The 15,108-nt window shown below is 57.8% G+C and overlaps 1 protein-coding gene across 3 annotated transcripts in view; it reads right to left on the bottom strand.

Annotated features, from left to right (window-relative positions):
- The window catches only part of LOC136613054 (phospholipid scramblase 3-like), a 40,981-nt gene extending 26,246 nt beyond the window's left edge, over positions 1–14,735 (bottom strand). The window contains exon 1 of one of the 3 annotated variants that reach the window (XM_066593877.1): positions 14,703–14,735. The gene's annotated coding sequence lies outside the window, so the exon portion shown is untranslated. Of the gene's footprint in view, positions 1–13,418; positions 13,498–13,523; positions 13,683–14,702 lie in introns of those variants that run through there. The other 2 variants (XM_066593878.1, XM_066593876.1) reach the window with 2 other exon arrangements.
- Between the last annotated feature and the right edge of the window lie 373 nt (positions 14,736–15,108).

Here is a 15,108-nt window from a genome sequence, read left to right as displayed (position 1 = left end):
ACAAACTTTGGAAAGATGACATCAACCAAAGACGAATTGATCCAAAAGGTGTTCCCAAATATCACGTGGAATTACAACAATCATCAGTGGCTCAGCGCACGGGCTATAATAGCAGCTACCAACAACGATGTCAATGCCATCAATTTCAGCATTCAAAACGGAATACCAGGCGAAGCGACAACGTATAAGTCCATCGATGCTGTGATGAATCAAGATGAAGCTGTGAATTACCCAACGGAATTCTTGAATTCACTCGATTTCCCAGGTATGCCACCGCACGTTTTAACATTGAAAATTGGCGTGCCTATCATTCTTCTCCGAAACATCCATCCACCAGACTTTGCAACGGTACAAGACTTGGGTGAAAAAGATGATGAACAATGTCATCGGAGATATAATTCTGAATGGGAAATTCAAGGGGGAAGATGTCCTGTTACCACGGATTCCAATTATCCCAACAGATATGCCATTGGAATTCAAACGTTTACAGTTTCCGGTGCGACTCGCTTTTGCAATGACCATCAACAGAGCACAAGGACAATCGCTGTAGGTGTGTGGGCTAGATTTGGAGAATCCGTGCTTCTCACATGGACAACTGTATGTGGCCAGCTCACGCCTCGGAAAACCTTCGGATTTATTCGTGTACACACCAGACGGAAAAACAAAAAATATCATATATCCACAAGCACTCGAATAAATACATAGAATTAAAACGACACTTTGAAACTAGAGATGAGCGAACCTACTCGTTTCGAGTAATTACTCGATCGAGCACCGCGATTTTCGAGTACTTCCGTACTCGGGTGAAAAGATTCGGGGGGCGCCAGGGGGCGGTGTGGCGGCGGGGGGGGGGGGGGGGGGGGGGGGGGTAGCAGCGGGGAACAGGAGGGAGCCCTCTCTCTCTCCCTCTCCCCCCACTCACCCACGGCGCCCCCCGAATCTTTTCGCCCGAGTACGGATGTACTCGAAAATCGCGGCGCTCGGGCGAAAAAGGGGCGTGGCCGAGTAGGCTCGCTCATCTCTATTTGAAACGTTTTCCATATGAAAATGAGTAAGTTTAAATAAAAATGACACAATGTAAATTCAATGTTATCAGAACGAGTTTCCTTGATTTTCCTTTCTTCTGATGTCGCAGCAACGCGAGACGGGTAAGCTAGTCTATATATATAAATGAATGTCTGTCTGTCTGTCTGTCCTTTATGCGCTACTACACCATTCATCCGATCGCCATGAAACTTTGGGAAGTTGCTGAGTACACTCCTGGGAAGATTACTGGCATAGTACAACTATCCTACGATAAATGGCGCACGTGCGAGCGTCGACAGTTACGCCCCCCCCCCCCACGTACATCGTTCGAATTTCCATCATTGCCACTAATTCTCTCACTTCCCGATATCATAAAAACTTGAAATTTGGCACGAGCATTGAATATGTCATAAATAGGAAAAGCTAATGGGTCCCAACTCCATTATTCAATTCTATGTGCAAAAGAATTAGCGTCCAAATTTTACGTACGGAATCCAATTCTCTCACTTCCTGATGTCATCTATATATATATAAATGAATGTCTGTCTGTCTGTCCTTTATGCATTACTACACCATTCATCCGATCGCCATGAAACTTTGGGAAGTTGTCGAGTACACTCCTGGGAAGATTATAGGCATAGTACAACTATCCTACGATAAATGGCGCGCGTGCGAGCATCGTCGACAGTTATGCCCCCCAGACAAAGATCGTTTGATTTCCATCTCAAGCACGAAAGCAAAAGGCATTACGAGTAACGGGATGCGTGTTCAACTACAAAATGATGCATCCGCCGAACGTATCACAAGGCAATTGCTGGATATTGAGAATGCTGAGGTAAAATGAAAGCTGTGCTGTGATTGGTTGCTATTTGTTATACTGCTGAGGTACCATGAAAGCTGTGCTGTGATTGGTTGCTACATCTTATACTACTGAGGTTACATGAAAGCTGTGCTGTGATTGGTTGCTATATATTATACTGCTGAGGTTACATGAAAGCTGCGCTGTGATTGGTTGTTATATATTATACCACAGAGGTAACATGAAAGCTGCGCTGTGATTGGTTGCTATATATTATACTGCCGAGGTAAAATGAAAGCTGCGCTGTGATTGGTTGCTATTTTTTATATTGCTGAGGCAGAATAAAAGTTGCTGTGTGATTGGTTATTTCTCTTTCTGCCGAGGTAACATGAAAGCTGCGCTGTGATTGGTTGTTATATATTATACCGCTGAGGTAACATGTAAGCTGCGCTGTGATTGGTTGCTATCTAGATATATAAAAATGAATGTATGTCCGTCTGTCTTCGCAGCAACGCGCGACGGGTAAGCTAGTCTATCTATAAAAACGAATGTCTGTCTGTCTTCGCAGCAACACACGACGGGTAAGCTGGTAATGATATAATAATCTATAGGACGAAAGCCCTGACTGACTCCCCACTAATTCTCCAGCTTCCCAATGTCGTAGAAACATGAAATTTGACACAAGCATAGATTATGTCCAAAATAGGAAAAGTTAATGGGTCCCAACTTATTCAATTCTATGCGCAAAAGAATTAGTGTCCAAATTTTACATATGAAATTAATTCTCTCACTTCCTGATGTCATTTTATTTAAAGGAAACGTTGCATGGTTACCTCCACGTGGTGTTTCCTGGGTAACGCAGAGAACTATGCAAAATGATGAACATATGTTTTTCCTCAGTATCTCTAAAGTAACCACGACTTCAGAAGATTTTCCGTGTGAACACCAGATAAACACCAGTACCAAATTAACTCGGGCGAAGCCGGGTATATCAGCTAGTCCATATATATAAAAATATATGTCTGTCTGTCTGTCTGTCCTTTATGCGCTACTACATCATTCATCCAATCACCATGAAACTTCGGGAAGTTGTTGAACACACTCCTGGGAAGAATACTGGCATAGTACAACTATCGTACGATAGGTGGCGCACTTGCGAGCATCGTTGACAGTTATGCTCCCCCCCCCAGACAAAGATCGTTCGATTTCCATCTCAAGCAAAAGGCATTACGAGCAACGGGATGAGTGTTCAACTACAAGATGATTTCTCTCCTCGCTCCCCGCCCTTCTCTATTGCAATAACACAGCAGCCGTTCAGTACTGATGGCGGCTCGTTACACTGAGCGGTCAGCTCATCATGTATGCAGCGACACCACATAAAGTGTGTGCGGGGAGGAGTGACGGCCATCATGTGTGCAGCAGCACCGCAGCCAGTATGTGTGGGGAGGAGTGACGGCCATCATGTATGCAGCAGCACCGCAGTCAGTTCTGCAGGGAGGAGTGACGGCCGTCATGTATGCAGCAGCACCGCAGCCAGTATGTGTGGGGAGGAGTGACGGCCATCATGTATGCAGCAGCACCGCAGCCAGTGTGTGCAGGGAGGAGTGACGGCCATCATGTATGCAGCAGCACCGCAGCCAGTACATGCAGGGAGGAGTGACGGCCATCATGTATGCAGCAGCACCGCAGCCAGTATGTGTGGGGAGGAGTGACGGTGATCATGTATGCAGCGGCACCGCAGCCAGTGTGTGGGGAGGAGTGACGGCCATCATGTATGCAGCGGCACCGCAGCCAGTGTGTGGGGAGGAGTGACGGCCATCATGTATGCAGCGGCACCACAGCCAGTACTGCAGGGAGGAGTGACGGCCATCATGTATGCAGCGGCACCGTAGCCAGTGTGTGCAGGGAGGAGTGACGGCCATCATGTGTGCAGCAGCACCGCAGCCAGTGTGTGCGGGGAGGAGTGATGGCCGTCATGTATGCAGCAGCACCGCAGCCAGTATGTTCAGGGAGGAGTGACGGCCATCATGTATGCAGCAGCACTGCAGCCAGTGTGTGCAGGGAGGAGTGACGCCATCATGTGTGCAGCAGCACCGCAGCCAGTGTGTGCAGGGAGGAGTGACGGCCATCATGTATGCAGCGGCACCGCAGCCAGTGTGTGCGGGGAGGAGTGACGGCCGTCATGTATGCAGCAGCACCGCAGCCAGTGTGTGCGGGGAGGAGTGACGGCCGTCATGTATGCAGCAGCACCGCAGCCAGTGTGTGTGGGGAGGAGTGACGGCCATCATGTATGCAGCAGCACCGCAGCCAGTGTGTGCGGGGAGGAGTGACGGCCATCATGTATGCAGCGGCACCGCAGCCAGTATGTGCAGGGAGGAGTGACGGCCATCATGTATGCAGCAGCACCGCAGCCAGTATGTGCGGGGAGGAGTGACAGCCATCATGTATGCAGCAGCACCGCAGCCAGTGTGTGCAGGGAGGAGTGACGGCCGTCATGTATGCAGCAGCACCGCAGCCAGTATGTTCAGGGAGGAGTGACGGCCATCATGTATGCAGCAGCACTGCAGCCAGTGTGTGCAGGGAGGAGTGACGCCATCATGTGTGCAGCAGCACCGCAGCCAGTGTGTGCAGGGAGGAGTGACGGCCATCATGTATGCAGCGGCACCGCAGCCAGTGTGTGCGGGGAGGAGTGACGGCCGTCATGTATGCAGCAGCACCGCAGCCAGTATGTTCAGGGAGGAGTGACGGCCATCATGTATGCAGCAGCACTGCAGCCAGTGTGTGCAGGGAGGAGTGACGCCATCATGTGTGCAGCAGCACCGCAGCCAGTGTGTGCAGGGAGGAGTGACGGCCATCATGTATGCAGCGGCACCGCAGCCAGTGTGTGCGGGGAGGAGTGACGGCCGTCATGTATGCAGCAGCACCGCAGCCAGTGTGTGTGGGGAGGAGTGACGGCCATCATGTATGCAGCAGCACCGCAGCCAGTGTGTGCGGGGAGGAGTGACGGCCATCATGTATGCAGCGGCACCGCAGCCAGTATGTGCAGGGAGGAGTGACGGCCATCATGTATGCAGCAGCACCGCAGCCAGTATGTGCGGGGAGGAGTGACAGCCATCATGTATGCAGCAGCACCGCAGCCAGTGTGTGCAGGGAGGAGTGACGGCCGTCATGTATGCAGCAGCACCGCAGCGAGTGTGTGTGGGGAAGAGTGACAGCCATCATGTATGCAGCAGCACCGCAGCCAGTGTGTGCGGGGAGGAGTGACGGCCATCATGTATGCAGCAGCACCGCAGCCAGTGTGTGCGGGGGGGAGTGACGGCCATCATGTATGCAGCAGCACCGCAGCGAGTGTGTGCGGGGAGGAGTGACGCCATCATGTATGCAGCGGCACCGCAGCCAGTACTGCAGGGAGGAGTGACGGCCACCATGTATGCAGCAGAACCGCAGCAAGTGTGTGCGGGGAGGAGTGACGGCCAACATGTATGCAGCAGCACCGCAGCCAGTGTGTGCAGGGAGGAGTGACGGCCATCATGTATGCAGCAGCACCGCAGCCAGTGTGTGCAGGGAGGAGTGACGGCCATCATGTATGCAGCAGCACCGCAGCCAGTGTGTGCAGGGAGGAGTGACAGCCATCATGTATGCAGCAGCACCGCAGCCAGTATGTGCGGGGAGGAGTGACGGCCATCATGTATGCAGCAGCACCGCAGCCAGTGTGTGCAGGGAGGAGTGACGGCCACCATGTATGCAGCAGCACCGCAGCCAGTGTGTGCAGGGAGGAGTGACGTCCATCATGTATGCAGCAGCACCGCAGCCAGTGTGTGCAGGGAGGAGTGACGGCCATCATGTATGCAGCAGCATCGCAGCCAGTATGTGCGGGGAGGAGTGACGGCCATCATGTGTGCAACAGCACCGCAGCCAGTGTGTGCAGGGAGGAGTGACGGCCGTCATGTATGCAGCAGCACCGCAGCCAGTGTGTGCGGGGAGGAGTGACGGCCATCATGTGTGCAACAGCACCGCAGCCAGTGTGTGCAGGGAGGAGTGACGGCCGTCATGTATGCAGCAGCACCGCAGCCAGTGTGTGCAGGGAGGAGTGACGGCCATCATGTATGCAGCGGCACCGCAGCCAGTGTGTGCGGGGAGGAGTGACGGCCATCATGTATGCAGCAGCATCGCAGCCAGTATGTGCGAGGAGGAGTGACGGCCACCATGTATGCAGCAGCACCGCAGCCAGTGTGTGCGGGGAGGAGTGACGGCCATCATGTATGCAGCAGCACCGCAGCCAGTATGTGTGGGGAGGAGTGACGGCCATCATGTATGCAGTGGCACCGCAGCCAGTGTGTGCAGGGAGGAGTGACGGCCATCATGTATGCAGCGGCACCGCAGCCAGTGTGTGCGGGGAGGAGTGACGGCCATCATGTATGCAGCAGCACCGAAGCCAGTGTGTGCAGGGAGGAGTGACGGCCATCGTGTGCAGCAGCACCGCAGCCAGTGTGTGCGGGGAGGAGTGACGGCCATCATGTATGCAGCAGCACCGCAGCCAGTGTGTGCGGGGAGGAGTGACGGCCATCATGTATGCAGCAGCACCGCAGCCAGTGTGTGCGGGGAGGAGTGACGGCCATCATGTATGCAGCAGCACCGCAGCCAGTGTGTGGGGAGGAGTGATGGCCGTCATGTATGCAGCAGCACCGCAGCCAGTACTGCAGGGAGGAGTGACGGCCATCATGTATGCAGCGGCACTGCAGCCAGTATGTGCGGGGAGGAGTGACGGCCATCATGTATGCAGCAGCACCGCAGCCAGTATGTGCAGGGAGGAGTGACGGCCATCATATGTGCAGCAGCACCGCAGCCAGTGTGTGCGGGGAGGGGTGACGGCCATCATGTATGCAGCAGCACCGCAGCCAGTGTGTGCGGGGAGGAGTGACGGCCATCATGTATGCAGCGGCACCACAGCCAGTATGTGCAGGGAGTGACGGCCATCATGTGTGCAGCAGCACCGCAGCCAGTGTGTGCGGGGAGGAGTGACGGCCATCATGTATGCAGCGGCACCGCAGCCAGTATGTGCGGGGGGGGAGTGATGGCCATCATGTATGCAGCAGCACCGCAGCCAGTACTGCAGGGAGGAGTGACGGCCATCATGTATGCAGCGGCACTGCAGCCAGTATGTGCGGGGAGGAGTGACGGCCATCATGTATGCAGCAGCACCGCAGCCAGTATGTGCAGGGAGGAGTGACGGCCATCATGTATGCAGCAGCACCGCAGCCAGTGTGTGCGGGGAGGAGTGACGGCCATCATGTATGCAGCGGCACCACAGCCAGTATGTGCAGGGAGTGACGGCCATCATGTGTGCAGCAGCACCGCAGCCAGTGTGTGCGGGGGGGGGGGAGTGATGGCCATCATGTATGCAGCAGCACCGCAGCCAGTATGTGCGGGGGGGGAGTGATGGCCATCATGTATGCAGCAGCACCGCAGCCAGTGTGTGCAGGGAGGAGTGACGGCCATCATGTATGCAGCAGCACCGCAGCCAGTGTGTGCGGGGAGGAGTGACGCCATCATGTGTGCAGCAGCACCGCAGCCAGTATGTGCAGGGAGGAGTGACGGCCATCATATGTGCAGCAGCACCGCAGCCAGTATGTGCAGGGAGGAGTGACGGCCATCATGTATGCAGCGGCACTGCAGCCAGTATGTGCGGGGAGGAGTGACGGCCATCATGTATGCAGCAGCACCGCAGCCAGTATGTGCAGGGAGGAGTGACGGCCATCATATGTGCAGCAGCACCGCAGCCAGTGTGTGCGGGGAGGGGTGACGGCCATCATGTATGCAGCAGCACCGCAGCCAGTGTGTGCGGGGAGGAGTGACAGCCATCATGTATGCAGCAGCACCGCAGCCAGTGTGTGCGGGGAGGAGTGACGGCCATCATGTATGCAGCAGCACCGCAGCCAGTGTGTGCGGGGAGGAGTGACGGCCATCATGTATGCAGCAGCACCGCAGCCAGTGTGTGCGGGGAGGAGTGACGGCCATCATGTATGCAGCAGCACCGCAGCCAGTATGTGCGGGGAGGAGTGACAGCCATCATGTATGCAGCGGCACCGCAGCCAGTGTGTGGGGGGAGGAGTGACGGCCATCATGTATGCAGCAGCACCGCAGCCAGTGTGCGCGGGGAGGAGTGACGGCCGTCATGTATGCAGCAGCACCGCAGCCAGTGTGTGGGGGGAGGAGTGACGGCCATCATGTATGCAGCAGCACCGCAGCCAGTGTGTGCGGGGAGGAGTGACGGCCATCATGTATGCAGCAGCACCGCAGCCAGTGTGTGGGGAGGAGTGATGGCCATCATGTATGCAGCGGCACCGCAGCCAGTATGTGCAGGGAGGAGTGACGGCCATCATGTATGCAGCAGCACCGCAGCCAGTGTGTGCGGGGAGGAGTGACGGCCATCATGTATGCAGTGGCACCGCAGCCAGTGTGTGCGGGGAGGAGTGACGGCCATCATGTATGCAGCAGCATCGCAGCCAGTGTGTGCGGGGAGGAGTGACGGCCATCATGTATGCAGCAGCACCGCAGCCAGTGTGTGCGGGGAGGAGTGACGGCCATCATGTATGCAGCAGCACCGCAGCCAGTGTGTGGGGAGGAGTGATGGCCATCATGTATGCAGCGGCACCGCAGCCAGTATGTGCAGGGAGGAGTGACGGCCATCATGTATGCAGCAGCACCGCAGCCAGTGTGTGCGGGGAGGAGTGACGGCCATCATGTATGCAGTGGCACCGCAGCCAGTGTGTGCGGGGAGGAGTGACGGCCATCATGTATGCAGCAGCACCGCAGCCAGTATGTGCGGGGAGGAGTGACGGCCATCATGTATGCAGCAGCACCGCAGCCAGTGTGTGCGGGGAGGAGTGACGGCCATCATGTATGCAGCAGCACCGCAGCCAGTGTGTGGGGAGGAGTGATGGCCATCATGTATGCAGCGGCACCGCAGCCAGTATGTGCAGGGAGGAGTGACGGCCATCATGTATGCAGCAGCACCGCAGCCAGTGTGTGCGGGGAGGAGTGACGGCCATCATGTATGCAGCGGCACCGCAGCCAGTGTGTGCAGGGAGGAGTGACGGCCATCATGTATGCAGCGGCACCGCAGCCAGTATGTGCGGGGAGGAGTGACGGCCATCATGTATGCAGCAGCATCGCAGCCAGTGTGTGGGGAGGAGTGACGGCCATCATGTATGCAGCAGCACCACAACCAGTGTGTGCGGGGAGGAGTGACGGCCACCATGTATGCAGCGGCACCGCAGCCAGTGTGTGGGGAGGAGTGTCGGCCATCATGTATGCAGCGGCACCACAGCCAGTGTGTGCAGGGAGGAGTGACGGCCGTCATGTATGCAGCAGCACCGCAGCCAGTATGTGCAGGGAGGAGTGACGGCCATCATGTATGCAGCAGCACCGCAGCCAGTGTGTGCGGGGAGGAGTGACGGCCATCATGTATGCAGTGGCACCGCAGCCAGTGTGTGCGGGGAGGAGTGACGGCCATCATGTATGCAGCAGCATCGCAGCCAGTGTGTGGGGAGGAGTGACGGCCATCATGTATGCAGCAGCACCGCAGCCAGTGTGTGCAGGGAGGAGTGACGGCCATCATGTATGCAGTGGCACTGCAGCCAGTATGTGCGGGGAGGAGTGACGGCCATCATGTATGCAGCAGCACCGCAGCCAGTGTGTGCGGGGAGGAGTGACAGCCATCATGTATGCAGCAGCACCGCAGCCAGTGTGTGCGGGGAGGAGTGACGGCCGTCATGTATGCAGCAGCACCGCAGCCAGTGTGTGCAGGGAGGAGTGACGGCCATCATGTATGCAGCAGCACCGCAGCCAGTGTGTGGGGAGGAGTGATGGCCATCATGTATGCAGCGGCACCACAGCCAGTATGTGTGGGGAGGAGTGACGGCCATCATGTATGCAGCGGCACCGCAGCCAGTGTGTGCAGGGAGGAGTGACGGCCATCATGTATGCAGCAGCACCGCAGCCAGTGTGTGCGGGGAGGAGTGACGGCCATCATGTATGCAACAGCACTGCAGCCAGTGTGTGCAGGGAGTGACGGCCATCATGTGTGCAGCAGCACCGCAGCCAGTGTGTGCGGGGAGGAGTGACGGCCATCATGTATGCAGCGGCACCGCAGCCAGTGTGTGGGGAGGAGTGATGGCCATCATGTATGCAGCGGCACCGCAGCCAGTGTGTGCAGGGAGGAGTGACGGCCATCATGTATGCAGCAGCACCGCAGCCAGTGTGTGCAGGGAGGAGTGACGGCCATCATGTATGCAGCGGCACCGCAGTCAGTTCTGCAGGGAGGAGTGACGGCCATCATGTATGCAGCAACACCGCAGCCAGTGTGTGCGGGGAGGAGTGACGGCCATCATGTATGCAGCAGCACCGCAGCCAGTACTGCAGGGAGGAGTGACGGCCATCATGTATGCAGCAGCACCGCAGCCAGTGTGTGCGGGGAGGAGTGACGGCCATCATGTATGCAGCAGCACCGCAGCCAGTGTGTGGGGAGGAGTGATGGCCGTCATGTATGCAGCAGCACCGCAGCCAGTACTGCAGGGAGGAGTGACGGCCATCATGTATGCAGCGGCACTGCAGCCAGTATGTGCGGGGAGGAGTGACGGCCATCATGTATGCAACAGCACTGCAGCCAGTACATGCAGGGAGGAGTGACGGCCATCATGTATGCAGCAGCACCGCAGCCAGTATGTGTGGGGAGGAGTGACGGCCATCATGTATGCAGCAGCACCGCAGCCAGTGTGTGCAGGGAGGAGTGACGGCCATCATGTATGCAACAGCACTGCAGCCAGTACATGCAGGGAGGAGTGACGGCCATCATGTATGCAGTGGCACCGCAGCCAGTGTGTGCGGGGAGGAGTGACGGCCATCATGTATGCAGCAGCACCGCAGCCAGTGTGTGCGGGGAGGAGTGACGGCCATCATGTATGCAGCAGCACCGCAGCCAGTGTGTGCGGGGAGGAGTGACGGCCATCATGTATGCAGCAGCACCGCAGCCAGTGTGTGCGGGGAGGAGTGACGGCCACCATGTATGCAGCGGCACCGCAGCCAGTGTGTGGGGAGGAGTGACGGCCATCATGTATGCAGCGGCACCGCAGCCAGTGTGTGCGGGGAGGAGTGACGGCCGTCATGTATGCAGCGGCACCACAGCCAGTGTGTGCAGGGAGGAGTGACGGCCATCATGTATGCAGCAGCACCGCAGCCAGTGTGTGGGGAGGAGTGACGGCCACCATGTATGCAGCGGCACCGCAGCCAGTGTGTGCGGGGAGGAGTGACGGCCGTCATGTATGCAGCAGCACCGCAGCCAGTATGTGCAGGGAGGAGTGACGGCCATCATGTATGCAGCGGCACCACAGCCAGTATGTGCAGGGAGGAGTGACGGCCATCATGTATGCAGCGGCACCGCAGCCAGTATGTGCAGGGAGGAGTGACGGCCATCATGTATGCAGCGGCACCGCAGCCAGTATGTGCGGGGGGGGAGTGATGGCCATCATGTATGCAGCAGCACCGCAGCCAGTGTGTGCGGGGAGGAGTGACGGCCGTCATGTATGCAGCAGCACTGCAGCCAGTATGTGTGGGGAGGAGTGACGGCCATCATGTATGCAGCAGCACCGCAGCCAGTGTGTGCGGGGAGGAGTGACGGCCATCATGTATGCAGCAGCACCGCAGCCAGTGTGTGCGGGGGGAGTGACGGCCATCATGTATGCAGCAGCACCGCAGCCAGTGTGTGCGGGGAGGAGTGACGGCCATCATGTATGCAGCAGCACCGCAGCCAGTACATGCAGGGAGGAGGGACGGCCATCATGTGTGCAGCGGTACCGCAGCCAGTATGTGTGGGGAGGATTGACGGTAATCATGTATGCAGCGGCACCGCAGCCAGTGTGTGCAGGGAGGAGTGACAGCCATCATGTATGCAGCAGCACCGCAGCCAGTGTGTGCAGGGAGGGATGACGCCATTATGTATGCAGCAGCACCGCAGCCAGTGTGCCAGTGTGTGCGGGGAGGAGTGACGGCCATCATGTATGCAGCAGCACCGCAGCCAGTGTATGCAGGGAGGAGTGACGGCCATCATGTATGCAGCAGCACCGCAGCCAGTGTGTGCAGGGAGGAGTGACAGCCATCATGTATGCAGCAGCACCGCAGCCAGTGTGTGCAGGGAGGAGTGACGGCCATCATGTATGCAGCAGCACCGCAGCCAGTGTGTGCAGGGAGGAGTGACGGCCATCATGTATGCAGCAGCACCGCAGCCAGTGTGTGCAGGGAGGAGTGACGGACATCATGTATGCAGCAGCACCGCAGCCAGTGTGTGCGGGGAGGAGTGACGGCCATCATGTATGCAGCAGCACCGCAGCCAGTGTGTGCAGGGAGGAGTGACGCCATCATGTATGCAGCAGCACCGCAGCCAGTGTGTGCGGGGAGGAGTGACGGCCATCATGTGTGCAACATTCTTTATTCTTCCAGCAGGAACCCAAACAGTCCAACATTTCAAGCAAAAAAAGACGGGATTTAATCTCCAGGGGGCGGCAATACTTCATACATGTGAGGTTTATACCCCGATTACTGACCACTGCCGTGTATATGGCAGGTCACCTACAGGTCCGGCCGGGGGGCTTATAGACCACCCACACTGCACATACTGAGCTGTAAGGAGCAACATTGTATCCATAAACAAGGCGGAGCTAGAAATATCACGGCCGCCTCCCAGAGTAAGGGGGGGGGGGGCAGTCAGGAATGTGGGGAGGCGCTCAGAACTCTTCTTGTAGCTCCAGGGTTTTAACAGCCGCACTGAGCAACACCGCCCGTATGTGCCCCCAGCTCAGCAACACCGCCCGTATGTGCCCCCAGCTCAGCAACAATGCCCGTATATGCCCCCAGCTCAGCAACACCGCCCGTATGTGCCCCCAGCTCAGCAACAATGCCCGTATATGCCCCCAGCTCAGCAACACCGCCCGTATGTGCCCCCAGCTCACCAACACCGCCCGTATGTGCCCCCAGCTCAGCAACACCGCCCGTATGTGCCCCCAGCTCACCAACACCACCCGTATGTGCCCCCAGCTCACCAACACCACCCGTATGTGCCCCCAGCTCACCAACACCACCCGTATGTGCCCCCAGCTCACCAACACCGCCCGTATGTGCCCCCAGCTCAGCCACACCGCCCGTATGTGCCCCCAGCTCACCAACACCGCCCGTATATGCCCCCAGCTCAGCAACACCGCCCGTATGTGCCCCCAGCTCAGCCAAAACACCGCCCGTATGTGCCCCCAGCTCAGCCAAAACACCGCCCGTATGTGCCCCCAGCTCAGCAACAACGCCCGTATGTGCCCCCAGCTCAGCAATAATGCCCGTATATGCCCCCAGCTCAGCCATATTGCCCCCAGCTCAGCCACAACACCCCTATATGCGCCCAGCTCAGCAATAATGCCCCGTATATGCCCCCAGCTCAGCAATAATGCCCCCTCTGGAGCGCTACATAATACACCGGACATTTGGGAGGAGGGGCACAGGTACAGGGGGGGAGGGGCACAGGTCTGGGGAGGGAGGAGCACAGCACTACCGTCGGCCGCAGGAGGGATGCTGGAGGATCTGCTGTGGTGTACCGGGTCTCCCCACGGGGTGTCTCAGCTGTATCCTCGCAGCGGCCCCGGGAAGCCCCTCTTACCTGTTCGCAGGACTTGTTGTGACCGGAGTGCAGCGGGGCGGCCCCTCCCACCGACGGCCCCGCCCACGTCCGGGAGAGGCCCAGCGGCTGTTACATTGTAGCGAACCGCCGCTGACGGGGAGACTTCTGGGAGCTGCCATGGATTCCAAGGAACACAACTGGTTCACTTATTTGTTTTCTAACTTGTGATCACGTGACCGCGGCGGGGGCAGCTAGATACTGCTGGCAAAGGGTTAATACCGGCGACCAGCCCCACCCTCACTACCGGCGACCAGCCCCACTCCTACGACCAACCCCCCGCGCATATATTTATATTCCACAACACTTCTGCTCGATTCAACCCGAACAGCCAATCACTGTGAATCAGCCAACCCGATCAGCCAATCACTGTGAATCAGCCAACCCGAACAGCCAATCACTGTGAATCAGCAAACCCGAACAGCCAATGACTGTGAATCAGCCAACCCGAACAACCAATCACTGTGAATCAGCCAACCCGAACAGCCAATCACTGTAAATCAGCCAACCCGAACAGCCAATCACTGTGAATCAGCCAACCCGAACAGCCAATCACTGTGAATCAGCCAACCCGAACAGCCAATCACTGTGAATCAGCCAACCCAAACAGCCAATCACTGTGAATCAGCCAACCCGAACAGCCAATCACTGTGAATCAGCCAACCCGAACAGCCAATCACTGTGAATCAGCCAACCCGAACAGCCAATCACTGTGAATCAGCCAACCCGAACAGCCAATCAGGTTGTGAATCGAGCAGAAGTGTTCTGGCATATAGATATATGCCCGAACCCCCGCGACAGCGACTAGCCTCAGTGACTGGCACCCCCCCCCCCCCCCCCACAACAGCGACCGACTTCACCCCCAGCGACAGCGACCAGCCCCACCCCCAGCGACCATTCACAACCATCAACCAACCCCATTACTGCGACAAGCCCAAACCCCCTTCAACAGTAACTAGCCCCACAATCACGACCAGCCCCACTGACAGCGACTAGCCCCAGCGACCAACCTCAACCCCCACAACCAGCGCCAGCGACCACTCCCATCCCCCGCAACAGCGACCTGCCCCACTGCCCTGCAACAGCGACCTGCTCCATCCTCACGACCAACAACAGCGACTAGCCCCAACCACCAGCCTCCGCGACAGTGACTAGCCTCACCCTCACGACCAGCCTCACCCACGTGACAGTGACTAGGCCCAGCGACCAACCCCATCCCTGCGACCAGCCCCACCGCCCAGCCCCACCCTCACGACCAGCCCCACCCACGCAACAGCGACTAGCCTCAGCGACCAGCTCCACCCTTCACAAGCACCCCCCAGTGACCTCAACCAGCCCCATCCCCCAGCGACCATGACTAGCTCCACTGCCCAGCAATCAGCCCCACCCCCAGCGACTAGTCGCCGCGACTAGCCCCAGAGACAGCCACTTGCCCCACCCCCCAGCGACCAGCTTCACCCCTACGACAGCGACTAGCCCTGCCCCACAGGGACCAGCAACAGTGACCAACCCCACCACCCAGCGACAGTGACCAGCCCCACCCTCACGACCAGCGACAGCGACTAGC

The sequence above is a fragment of the Eleutherodactylus coqui genome, chromosome 2 (genome assembly GCF_035609145.1).
Source record: "Eleutherodactylus coqui strain aEleCoq1 chromosome 2, aEleCoq1.hap1, whole genome shotgun sequence".
NCBI lineage: Eukaryota > Metazoa > Chordata > Amphibia > Anura > Eleutherodactylidae > Eleutherodactylus > Eleutherodactylus coqui.
The sequence above is the reverse complement of the archived record's forward strand: the minus strand, read 5'-3'. Positions and strand labels throughout refer to the sequence as shown.